The sequence below is a fragment of the Microcaecilia unicolor genome, chromosome 1 (assembly GCF_901765095.1).
Source record: "Microcaecilia unicolor chromosome 1, aMicUni1.1, whole genome shotgun sequence".
In the NCBI taxonomy this organism is placed as follows: domain Eukaryota; kingdom Metazoa; phylum Chordata; class Amphibia; order Gymnophiona; family Siphonopidae; genus Microcaecilia; species Microcaecilia unicolor.
This window is the reverse complement of record NC_044031.1, coordinates 726,593,987-726,607,648: the sequence shown is the minus strand read 5'-3', so window position 1 is coordinate 726,607,648 and position 13,662 is coordinate 726,593,987. Positions and strand designations below refer to the sequence as shown.

Genomic DNA, 13,662 nt, shown 5'->3' with positions numbered 1-13,662 from the left:
CTTCGTGGGCATTCCGGAAAATTCAGTCCTCAACTGGCTAAAATAGCCACATAAATAGGGCCTCTTAAAACAGTCCTATCTTTATATTGCTTCATCATAGCCAGTTGAGTGCTCAATATCGCACTTAACTGATTATGTTTTAGCTGGTCGTCTATGCCTGGATCAGTGGCGTATCCATGAGGAGGCCTCGGGGGCCTAGGCCCCCTCACTTTGAGTTCCAGCCCCCTCATATTGTGGCACCAATATCCCCAAAGCCTGCCAGCAGAGGAGGTTCTCTCTAACGTTCTGTCATCAGGATTTACTATGGGCTTTCACCGCCGATACAGGGCTGGCAGCCCTCCCCTACCCGTGCGCATGCTCAGTTTTTACAAACCTGAGCATGCACCATGAGAAGGGAGCCTACCCATCATATCCTCAGTTTGCACACATGTGTGGGGGCAGGAGGAGTCCGGCGCAGGAGTGGCAGCCCATAGAAAGTGCAACTCACAGATCATTGGTGGAGAACCTCTTTGGCTGGTGGGGCTTGGAGATCCCCGCCAGCAGCCAAAAGTAGTTGGGGTTGTGTGTATGTGGGGGGAGGGGGAGCATGGAGAGCATGTACCCCCCACCCCCATGGGCTCAAGCGCCCTGAAAAATGACAGTCTGTCTACACGACTGAGTTGGATATTTAAGGCATTGAATAACCAAGAATAAAGCCAGCTGTGGCAGGAAAATGCAGACTGCCGCTGGCTGAATATTGACCCCAACTTTATTAGATGAACAACTTCTGATAACAGTGTGTATGAATGCTGTCCAGCAGAATGCCTGCATCAGAGGCAGACACTGCTGCTAGGACACATATCAAGTCTTCAAAGAGAGCACTCAGTAGGTCAAAAGCTTCAGAAAATCACTTGATTAGCAAAATGTACTGAGTTGCTCTTCTAATAAAGTTACATATATCCACTGGTTGGTTTGTGTTGCTGCTTCTGTTTTTGGACCTGTGATTTGCTGCAGCTGTTTTGTGCCTCTTTCCTGCTGGTGTGCATCTTTAAGGCAGCCACAGTACCCCTGTAATAATGGGTGGTTTCAACTGTCTTCCCTGATCGCAACTTTTACCCCTCGGTCATCTAGCTGTCCAAGCTATTCTTTGCCAGCTTCTTGCTTTTAATAAACCTAAAAAACTTTTTACTATATGTTTTTGCCTCCAACGCAATCTTTTTTTCAAAGTCCTTCTTTGCCTTCCTTATCAGCGCTTTGCGTTTGACTTGACATTCCTTATGCGGTTTCTTAATATTTTTAGTCGGTTCCTTCTTCCATTTTCTGAAGGATTTTCTTTTAGCTCTAACAGCTTCCTTCACCTCATTTTTTAACTATGCTGGCTGTCATTTGGCCTTCCTTCCTCCTTTTTTAATACACAAATATATTTGGCCTGGGCTTCCAGGATGGTATTTTTGAACAGCATCCACAACTGATGTAAATTTTTGACCCTCACAGCTGCTCGTCTAAGTAAATTCCAGATTATGCGTTCCACTAAGGACTAGGTCTAGAATTTTTTCTCCTCTTGGCTCCTGTACCAGCTGCTCCATAAAGCAGTCCTTCATTTCATCAAGGAATTTTACCTCCCTAGCATGCACTGATGTTACATTTATCATTACATTACATTTTTTTTTTGTACCCCGCACTTTCCCACTCATGGCAGGCTCAATGCGGCAGGCAATGGAGGGTTAAGTGACTTGCCCAGAGTCACAAGGAGCTGCCTGTGCCGGGAATCGAACTCAGTTCCTCAGTTCCCCAGGACCAAAGTCCACCACCCTAACCACCAGGCCACTCCTCCACTCGGTAACCAGTCAATATCAGGGTAATTGAAATCACCCATTATTATTGTGTTGGCCAGTTTGTTAGCGTCCCTAATTTCCTTTAACATTTCTGCATCCGTCTGTTCATCCTGGCCAGGCGGACGGTAGTACACTCCTATCACTCTCCTTTTCCCCTTTACACATGGAATTTCAATCCATAGGGATTCCAAGATGTGTTTGGTTTCCTGCAGAATTTTCAATTTCTTTCATTCAAGGCCCTCCTTAACATGAAATGCTACCCCTCCACCAATTCGATCCACCCTATCACTACGATATAATTTCTACCCTCGTATGACACAGTTCCACTGGTTATCTTCCTTCCACCAGGTCTCAGAGATGCCTATTATATCTAATTTTTCATTTAGTGCAATATATTCTAACTCTCCCATCTTATTTCCTAGGCTTCTGGCATTTGCATAGAGACATTTCAAACTATGTTTGTTTTTCCTATTTGCATCTTGGTCAGTAGTTGACAGTATTATTGACTTGAAAGCCACATTGAGCCTGCTTGTGTATGGGGAAAATGTGGGATACAAATGCTGCAAATAAATATTAATTTGCAATCTTTTGTCTGATTTTTATTTTTATTTAAGGACACCTGAATCTACTACGGTCTCTTTTGCAACCTCACTATCAGAATACCCTATCTTCCCTGTTTTGGTGATATCTTTGAAAGATACCTAATCCTGAACCATGCGCTTTTGAGCGACTGTCGGCCTTCCTCCCGTTTCTAGTTTAAAAGCTGCTCTATCTCCTTTTTAAATGCCGATGCCAGCAGCCTGGTTCCGCCCTGGTTAAAGTGGAACCCATTCTTTCGGAATAGGCTCCCCCTTCCCCAGAATGTTGCCCAGTTCCTAACAAAGCTTCCAAAAAGAAAAGTCCATAAACCATTATTAAGATGGGCTGGGGGAAAATCTACTGCATATTTCTAGGATAAGAAGCATAAAATGTATTGTACTGTTTTGGTTTCTTGCCAGGTATTTGTGACTGGCCACTGTTGGAATCAGGATGCTGAGCTTGATGGACCTTCATCTGTCCCAGTATGGCAACATTTATGTACTTATTCTATACAGCGCAACTGAAGTTGTGTGTACAAATCCAGTCATATTCTGGATTTGCATGCCCAACTTAATTAGTTAACAAGCTAATCTATGCTGATAATTGCCAATTAACAAGCAATATTGACACTAATTGGCCTTAATTAGAATTTACGCACACAGCTGTCTAAGCATATTCTGTAATGTGATGCACATAAATTTCAAGTTGTATAGTTGAAAAATGGGCGTGACCTTGGTCATGGAATGGGTGGATTGTGGGCATTTCACAATTCTCTGCACCCGGTCCATGCCCCATTTACACCAAGTTTTAGTTGACATGGAGGGGCATAATCGAACAGGGCCGGCCATCTATATGGCCCAGTGGCGTAGCCACAGGTGGGCTTGGGTGGGCCAGGGCCCACCCAACAGTAGCACATGTTTAGTGGTAACTGGTGGGAATCCCAAGCTCCGCCAGCTGAAGATTTTCCCCTGATGGTAACAAAAACACTACTCTTCTTGACGCCAGCACCTGCGCATGCTCAGTTTTCAAGGTAGAAAAAAGCATTTTCCCACCAGCTGAGATAATTGTTTTTTTTGGGGGGGGGGAGGGGGTAGAACACTCAGTGCCCACCCAATTCTTGCCTAGGCCCACCCAAAATCTGTTGTCTGCCTACGTCCCTGATATGGCCGGCCCCATAAAGCGGTGTCCCAACCATATTATCGAAACAAGATGGCCGGCCATCTTTCGTTTCGATAATACGGTCAGAGCCGGTCAAATCTCAACATTTCGGCCGGCTTTAGAGATGGCCGCCATTGGTTTTCAGCGATAATGGAAACTAATGGCGGCGATCTCAAACCCGGCCAAATCCAAGGCATTTGGTCGTGGGAGGAGCCAGCATTTGTAGTGCACTGGTCCCCCTCACATGCCAGGACACCAACTGGGCACCCTAGGGGGCACTGCAGTGGACTTCAAAAATTGCTCCCAGGTGCATAGCTCCCTTAAGTTGTGTGCTGAAACCCCACATCCCCCCCCCAAAACCCACTCCCCACAACTGTACACCACTACCATAGCCCTTAGGGATGAAGGGGGGCACCTACATGTGGGTACAGCGGGTTTGGGGGGGTTGGAGGGCTCCCATTTGCCACCACAAGTGTAACAGGTAGGGGGGGGGGATGGGCCTGGGTCCACCTTCCTGAAGTGCACTGCACCCACTAAAAACTGCTCCAGGGACCTGCATACTGCTGTCATGGAGCTGGGTATGACATTTGAGACTGGCATAGAGGCTGGCAAAAAAATGATTTTTAATTTTTTGGGGGGGTGGGAGGGGGTTGGTGACCACTGGGGGAGTAAGGGGAGGTGATCCCCGATTCCCTCCGGTGGTCATCTGGTCAGTTGGGGCACTTTTTGTAGGCTTGGTCCTAAAAATAAATGGATGAAGTGAAGCCGGCCAAGCTTATCAGAGGTGGCCTTCTTTTTTCCATTATCGGCCAAAGCCGGCCATCTCATAACCACACCCCGGTCCCGCCTTCCGTACCTGCCGAAACGCCCCCTTTAACTTTGGCCGGCCCTGCGACGGAAAGTAGTTGGAGCCGGCCAAAATAGGCTTTCGATTATACTGATTTGGCCAGGTTTAGGAGATGGCCGGCCATCTCCCGATTTGTGTCAGGATAACTGCCCACAACTAAATTAAGTCATGTTGACGGGCGCTCGGCGTATTCTATAATCTGCATGGAAATTTAGGCTTATTCTATAAAGCACACCTAGATTTAGGCATACTTTATTGAATACGCCTAGGCATATTTTTTTTTCCAAGCAGATTTTTCAGGCACTATATATAGAATCTAGACCTCTACGACTAGCAGGTTATTCTTTTAAATGCAGAAATAGCAGTCCCAGCTTTCAACAGATAACATATCTGTATAGAACTATGTCTGCGTATTCAGCTGTCTGACTTAGAGAGATAGTTTGACTGAAAATACAAAACTGCAATTCTATAACTAGCGCTTGGGTGCCACATGTGTGCATGAATGGTACCTTAATTGCCACTTACACAGGCACCTGCCCTAAGCACTTACGTATAGTAAACGACGGCAGATAAAAACCTGTACGGTCTATCCAGTCTGCCCAACAAGATAAACTCATTTTACTTTATCTGCGATACTTGATATGTATACTCGAGTTTGATTTGTCCTTGCCAGTGGCGTAGGAAGGGGGGGCGGTGGGGCGGTCCGCCCCGGGTGCACACTGCTGGGGGGTGTCGGCTTGCTGGTTCCCTGCTCTTTCTGCCCCGGAACAGGTTACTTCCTGTTCCGGGGCAGAGAAAGCAGGGAAGCAGCAGAGCCGACACAGCTCCCAGTGACGTGCACTGGGGGCGGATCGGCCCTCACGCCTGCCCCCCGCTGCAAGGTAAGGGTGCGTTTCGGGGGGGGGGGGAGCGCTCCGGAGGGGGAGGGGTGCGCCGTGCCCTGCACCCGGGGGGGGGGGGGTGCGCAGCGGCGACCCGCCCCGGGTGTCAGGCACCCTCGCTACGGCACTGGTCCTTGCCATTCTCAGGGTACAGACCGTAGAAGTCTGCCCAGCACTGTTCTTGTACTAAACATTCTGAAGCACTAATCTATAAAGGTATGCAGAAGTGGCATCGCACTCATCTTGCGAGGGGTGCATGCGTGTGGGCGGAGCTTGGATGGGACATGGGCAGTGGGCACCCAGATGCCATTATAGAATTAGTGTGAACCGAGCTGCATTTTTGCATCCAAGTATTTAGATGTGCTGTACTTCTGGGTTTGGGGTTGAGAGGGGGAGAAGGTGTTTGGGTTGTGTAACTTGGAGGTTATTTTTTTAGTGTTACAGATTTATTTCTCATTACAGAAGGATGTAAGCAGTTCTCTGCACAGAGGTGCTTAAGGTTTTTGGGTTGGGGGAATGAAGTTGGGATTGTTTAATTATGTTCCTCTTGATATTTATAATTATGTGTTGTTAACTGCAGGGAGTGGATTGGATCAATGGTATAAAAAAAGAATATAAATGAAGAATTATGTATTTTAGCCATATTTTAGTGTAAGCTTCACCATAACACTTAAAGTAAGTTACAAACAAATTCCTTGTTCAAAATTCCCCCACCCTTCCCCACAGATATAATTCCCCATCCTTCAACCTCTCTCTGTTCTGCGTCATTCTACAGTTTTATCTGAACTGTTGGGGTGTTCAACATTTTGTCACACCCTTTATCTACCATCATCTACTGTGTTACTATGTATGTAGTTAATTTTATTTATTTAGATTTTGCTCACACCTTTTTCAGTAGTAACTCAAGGTGAGTTACATTCAGGTACACTGGATATTTCTCTGTCCCAGGAGGGCTCACAATCTAAAGTTTGTACCTGAGGCAATGGAGGGTTAAATGACTTGCCCAAGATCACAAGGAGCTGCAGTGGGATTTGAACTGGCCACCTCTGGATTGCAAGACTGGTGCTCTAACCACTAGGCCACTCCTTCACTCCAGAGAAAGCTTCTTTAGCACATAAAACATGCTATCAGTCATGCCTATCCTTGGTAGATAAGGATAGGCATGACTGATAGCATGTTTTATTAACTGTAAGAAGCAGTCCCAGACCATTCTCCATTTATTTCCCACCCTGTTCCATATTAGCTCTTATTGTGGAAACTGTTTGTGATGTGCCCGGCCACAACGAATGTGGTTTGTTTTGTATTTTTCAAATCATTGCTGATTTTTGGGTGGAGTTTCTTTTTTGCATAATTTTTTAATGCACGCTAAAACCTTTCTAACACATGCAAATCGATTGTATGCATGTTAATTCATAGGTATGCTTGAGTAGAACTGATTTGCACGCATTAAGGGACCCTTTTACAAAAGGTGTGATAGGGCTACCGCACGAGTAGCGTGTGCCAAATAGGTCCTACCGCCAGGATAGCGTGGGAGCCCAATGGTAGTTCCGAAGCTAGTGTGCGCAGTTTCCCACAGTAGAAAATAATTTTCTGTTTTCTATCACAGGGGGCATTCCCGGCGGTAATCAACAGTTTGGTCACATTGTCGCGTGCTGCCCAATTATCACAGGGTTAACGGGAGCCCTTACCACCTACTAAATAGATGGTGGTAAGGGCTTTTTTTCTCGTCATGGTAAAAAGTGGCTCAGCGTGCGCCAATTTCACATGCCAAAACTTTTTACCGCGGGTTATTACAAAAGCCCCTAAAATTTTATAGCTGCCTACAGGTACCACATGTGCATTAATGAATGCACATCCCCAAAAAGTGACACACCATAGCAGCTAAGCCGCTGAAATACTTGTTAGCATGGCACATACAGAATGTTAAATATTAGCCAATTAACAGCTTGAAGAAAAGAGGGCTGAGGGGAGATATGATAGAGGTCTATAAAATAGTGAGTGGAGTGGAATGGGTAGACGTGAATCACTTGTTTACTCTTTCCAAAAATACTAGGACTAGGGGGCATGCAATGAAGCTACAAAGTAGTGAATTTAAAACGAATCAGGGAAAATTTGTCTTCAATCAACGTGTAATTAAACTCTGGAATTTGTTGACAGAGAATGTGGTAAAGGCGGTTAGCTTAGCGGGATTTTAAAAAAGGTTTGGCTGGCTTTCTAAAGGAAAAATCCATAGACAAATTATTAAAATGGACGTGGGGAAAATCCACTGCTTATTTTTAAGATAAGCAGCATAAAATGTATTGTACTTTTTTGGGGTCTTGCCAGGTACTTGTGACCTGGATTGGCCACTGCTGGAAACAGGATGCTGGGCTTGATGGACCTTCGATCTGTCCCAGTATGGCAATACTTATGTACTTATGTAACACAGCTTAGCAAATAACGCAAGTTGCTTTTATTCATCTCTGAGGTTTCTAGGGCTAAAATATTTTTATTCCCACTCAGAGCTGCTGTAAATCCTCCAATTACTTCCTAATGGAATGGCTGTAAAACTTGTAATCCTTTTCATCACTTGGACCTGGTTGGGGGGGAGGGGGAGAGGGGAAAAAAAAGCTAAAGTGAGATTAAACAAAGTCTCTTTTATTTAACACCCTTAAAAATGCATCAACTTTCACCCTAATTGTAAAGACTGGCTAAAGGTCTGCATGTAATTAAATGCTTAGTGCTATTTTCTGCCTCAGGGAATTATGGTGCTTACCATTTAAAAATTGTTTAGGCACGCTCTAATCTCTGCATTAGCTTATGTAACAAATACACCCTCTCTTTTATCCTGTTCTAATCTTCTTTTTGCTGGTTCTTACCCTTTCATGTTCACATTTATTTCATTACATATCACACACCCATACCTGTACACTTGCATACTTTCTACATGCTCACAAATTTTTGAAAATCTAGCAGAATGTCATCTTCTCAAATGTACAGCATTCATCTATAGGGCTATGGATTCCTAGAACTGTAGAGAGATCATGATACCTACAGAACCAGATATACAAGAGGGCTTTTTCCCACTTTGGCCTCTATTTATTCATCTGCATTATATAGTTCATACGGGAATTACCTGATGGTTACAGTGGCGGGGGGACAACCAAGGAAACTGAGTTCAAATCCCACTACAACTCCTAGTGATCTTGGGCAAGTCACTTAGGGGCCATTATACTAAACTGCATAAGCGTCTACGCGCGGCGCCAAAATGAAGTTACCGCCCAGCTACTGCATGGCTCTTGTGGTAATTTCATTTTTGGCGCACATCCGATACGCACGTCTGAAAAATAATTTTTATTTTCGAACACGTGTATTGGACGAGCGCCTAGTGGTATTTGACACTCGTAGGTCATTACCACCCGGTTACCATGTGAGACTTTACCGCTAGGTCAATGGCCGGCGGTAAGGTCTCAGATTCAAAATGGACGTGCGGCAATTTTCATTTTCCCGCGCATCCATTTTTGGCAAAAAGTTTTAAAAGGCATTTTTTTTACAGGTGCGCTGAAAACTGATTCTGCACGCGCCCAAAACACATGTCTACACTACCGCAGGCCATTTTTCAGCGTACAAACTTAGGTGCCCTTTTACCAGTAAAAAGTGGCCTTAGTTCGACCTTACACGGGTTAAGGTACATTTTGGAGGACACGCTGACTCATGGCGGGAGGGGAGGGAAGGTGGGTGGGAGGATCGAGTCATGTGGGTGGGTGGGTGGAGGGAGGGGACTGTAAAAAAGGTAGGTGGATGGATGGATGGGGTCATGCGTATGGGTGCAGAGAAGGAGGGGGCTGGTGGGGGGAGGGAAAGGGGGAAATACAGTACATGGATAGAAGAGGATGGAAAGGAGAGGAGAGGGGGATATGCTGCTCATGGATGGGAGGGAAAGGAAAGGGAAATATACTGCTCATGGATGTTTACTTTATTGGAAGCATAAATCTTTTCTAATTTTGTATTTAGCAATGCACGGATGAAAATGCATTTCTGTTACTTTTACCAGTATTTTCACTGCTTATAGAATCTGGGGGGGGGGGGGGGGGGTCAAGCAGTGACTGTGTGGCACAGTGTGGCAGGAGCATGGCGGGAGTGGGGCAGGGGTGGGGCGTGGAGGCATTTTATTTTTTTGTGTCCTCTTTTTTGTCTCCTACGTCTGCACCTTAGGGTTAATGCATATATAGCCCTGGCCAGTCTGGAGAGGTCCTTACAGGGTTATTATACACTGCTTGGAGGACTGGGGAACATCTTCAGGGAGGCAACACTAACTTGCAGGGATTAGTCTCACTGGATACTGTCCTTGGGACCAGTATAAGTGGTGGTGGGAGGAGGGGCTGCTGTCAAATCAATCCACACTCTCCACTCTTCACCTGCACTTAATAACTCAGTCTAGGCCAGAATTGGAGTTCTGGAAAAAAAAAGTTTATTAGAAATAAAAGGTTTCAAGCAAAAAGGACAAACTCACAATGATAACAATGAATAACATCAGTCACTTAAAGTCCTTAATTCCCTCAGGACTCTCAAATCTCCAGAGACTCCTTGTTCATTCTTTGTATTTTAGGTGCTTCTCAGAGCTGGACTGAACTTAAGTGTGGTCACAGATGCCGTTCCTTCTGGCTGCCTGACCCTCCTTACCTGTATCCCCTCATTCTGTTCCAGGATCAGGGGCTCCCTGCCGCTCTTTTACTTCAGAAATGCCTAGTTTTCCTCATCTTTAGCAGAGCAAAGGTGTACTGGTGCAGTTAACAAGAGCACACTTTCAGGGAAGTGCAGAGGCTAAAGCAACCACTTTTACTTTTTTTTTTTTTAATTTGTACCCCGCGCTTTCCCACTCATGGCAGGCTCAATGCGGCTTACATGGGGCAATGGAGGGTTAAGTGACTTGCCCAAAGTCACAAGGAGCTGCCTTTGCCTGAAGTGGGAATCGAACTCAGTTCCCCAGGACCAAAGTCCACCACCCTAAACACTAGGCCACTCCTCCACTGTTGCTACTATTTGAGATTCTACATGGAATGTTACTATTCCACTAGAAGTCGGCCCTTGCAGATCACCAATGTGGCCGCGCAGGCTTCTGCTTCTGTGAGTCTGACTAGACTCACAGAAACAGAAGCCTGCGCAGCCTTCTACATGGAATACTGCTATTCCACTAGCAACATTCCATGTAGAAGCCTGCGCGGCCACATTGGTGATCTGCAAGGGCCGACTTCTACATGGAATGATGCTAGTGGAATAGCAACATTCCATGTAGAATCTCCAATAGTAGCAACATTCCATGTAGAATCTCCAATAGTATCTATTTTATTTTTGTTACATTTGTACCCTGCGCTTTCCCACTCATGGCAGGCTCAATGCGGCTTACGTGGGGCAATGGAGGGTTAAGTGACTTGCCCAGAGTCACAAGGAGCTGCCTGTGCCTGCAGTGGGAATCAAACCCAGTTCCCCAGGACCAAAGTCCACCACTCTAACCACTAGGCCACTCCTCCACCTCACTGCTGTCCTGCTCCTTCTGGCACAATGGCTGCTGGGCTAGCCAAAGACTTTTCCCTTTGCCATATGGTTTAATGGCCAGAGAACCAAAGACAAGCAACATCCTTAAGGCTTGGGCTTTATAACAATGTCATTTGTCTCCCAAACCTCCTGGAAACTGTGGAGGTTCACACAGGTCACAGCATAATACTTTAGTGAGAGCCACTGGAGGTCTCACATGCCTTCTTCTCTCTCCCCACGCACTGGCTGAGTTAGCTCGTCATCAGCTCACCTCACTTAGGGGCTGTTTTACTAAGCCGTGTAAGCATCTATGCGTGCCCAACGCGCACCAAAATGCAGTTACCACCCAACTACCGCGTGGCTTTTATGGTAATTTCATTTTTGGCGCGCGTCCGATAAATATTTTTTTATTTTCGAACGCGCGTCAAGTGGCATTTGATGCGCATAGGTCATTACCACCCGGATTCTTTACCACTAGGTCAATGGCTCGCGGTAAGGTCTCAGACCCAAAATGGGCGTGTGGCAATTTTGATTTTGCCACGTGTCCATTTTCGGCAAAAAAAGGCCTTTTTTTTACAGCGTACACCCAAAACCCGCGCCTACACTACCACAAGCCATTTTTCAGTGCGCTTTTGTAAAAGGACCCCAGTAGCCAGGAAGGAACAGCCAAAGACAAAACTCCCTGTGCTTGGTGTTCATATTACCTCAGATTTCCCTCCAAGGGGTGACTCCTCCTCCTACTATCAATCGAGGCAGGAGGGTCATCACTTTTTCCAGGAGAACCTGGATCCTGGGCAGGGCCTCTAGGGGTCTCTGTACATCTAAGCAGGGCAAAACCTCAGTGCCCCTGTATAATTTTTTGTCTTTTTTTGTATTCTTTGTTATTGTTATTAGGACATATACAACTTTGTGGCTTGTTTAGGGAAATGCAAATATTAAAATAATTTAATTAAGCATTTTTAACCACAGATCATAAGTTTGAGCTCTGTAGGGAAGTTGGGATACCCCTGGGGAAATGTAGGCAATACATCAATTTGGATTAACCTGTCTATGTGCAAGGGAAATGAGATCCTTGTTGTGAATTTTCCAAGGCAAATTACTTGGCATGTTTCCCTTTACAAAATTACTACAAGGTCCATAAGTACAGAGTGCCTATGTATAATGCCTGCTGTTTCTATGCATAGGTAACAGTACATCTGCACTTGGAAATACAAAGAAATGTTCATTGTTCACTCCCTCCACCAAAATAATCCCTTGGGAATGCTTCCTTTAATATAGCAAAAACTACAATTACTACTACTACTACTTATCATTTCTATAGTGCTACAAGGCATACGCAGCGCTGTACACCATACACAAAAAAGACAGTCCCTGCTCAAAGAGCTCACAATCTAGATAAGACAGGCAGGCAGACAGACAGAACAATTAAGGGTAAAGGAATAAAGAAGTGAGGATAAAAAGGACAGGGCAAGTGACCAGTGGTTAGGAGTCAAAAGCAGTGGTAACGAGGTGGGCTTTAAGTTTGGACTTGAAAACAGCAAAAGAGGGGGCCGGACATACACAATTACTGATCTGAGGATAATTATTGAACAGATAATTCCACAGTAATCCGAAGAGACCGGCCCAAACTGTACATTTATGTCCATTATACTAATATAAAGCTGAATGAAGTTGAATCAACATAAATGTTGAAATGTTAGTAATATCAGTTTAAAGGCTTTTTTTGTGTTTATAGTGGAGAAAAAGACCTCTATAGTCATCACATGGCAATAAATCAATGAATGTAATCAATGCCAGCGTTTCATTGACTCCGTTATTATCACTGGTCGTAAAAAAACTCCACTTGCATGTAAATATGGGCTAAGGATGAAATAACTTTTTTTTTAAATTCTTTATTTATCATTTTTCATTTAGTTACAAGTATTACACTTGAATAGGAAAAAAAACAGTCAGTAATCTTTTAAATTAAGAAAACAAACAATTTCATAGTAATGTGTATGACTTACATTAGACCACCAAAATGGGGGGTTAGGAGCCCTTCCTTCGGAGATAGGATTCTTAACTATTACAAATAGTTTTAAAATAGCAAAAGAAAAGGCTTAACGATTATATCCACACTAAATTCTACTTAATTACCCATTCAGGTTCTGTTCAGACTACGAGACATAAACTAGCACTATATTACTTTTTTCTGTTCTATAAATAGTTTCAAATGTTCAGGAAGAAAGAAAACATATTTCACGCCCATATATTTTATACTAGTAAAAAAGGCCCGTTTCTGACACAAATGAAACGGGCGCTAGCAAGGTTTTCCTCGGATTGTGTATGTTTGAGAGAGTGTATGTGAGAGTGACTGTGTGTGAGAGAGAGTGAATATGCGAGTATGTCTGTGAGAGAGACAGTGTGTGTGTGAGAATGAGAGTGTGTGCGTGAGAATGAGAGTGTGTGCAAGTGCGTATGTGAGACACAGTGTGAGAAAGAGTGTGTTTCACACAGATACAGTGTGTGCGAGAGAGTGTGTGTGAGACACAGACTCTGTGAGACTGAGTGTATGAGACCAAGAGAGTGTGTGAGTGACTGTCCAGCTTATAATCGAAAGAGAAAAATGCCTATATTGCGACCCAAATCGGGAGAGAGACGTTTATCTCCCCAAAACGAATAAATCGGTATAATCGAAAGCCGATTTTGGACGTTTTCAACTGCACTCCGTCGCGGATGCGGACAAAGTTGATGGGGGTGTGTCAGAGGTGTGGCGAAGGCGGAACTGGGGCGTGGTTATCGGCCGAACAGAGATGGGCGCATTTCACCGATAATGGAAAAAAAAGTATGTGTTTGTAGCTAGAATTTAGGGCACTTTTCCTGGACCCTG

The 13,662-nt window shown here is 44.7% G+C and overlaps 1 protein-coding gene across 2 annotated transcripts in view; it reads right to left on the bottom strand.

Annotated features, from left to right (window-relative positions):
- Positions 1–13,662, bottom strand: part of ADAMTSL3 (ADAMTS like 3) — a 650,803-nt gene that overhangs the window by 272,107 nt on the left and 365,034 nt on the right. The window lies entirely within an intron of this gene.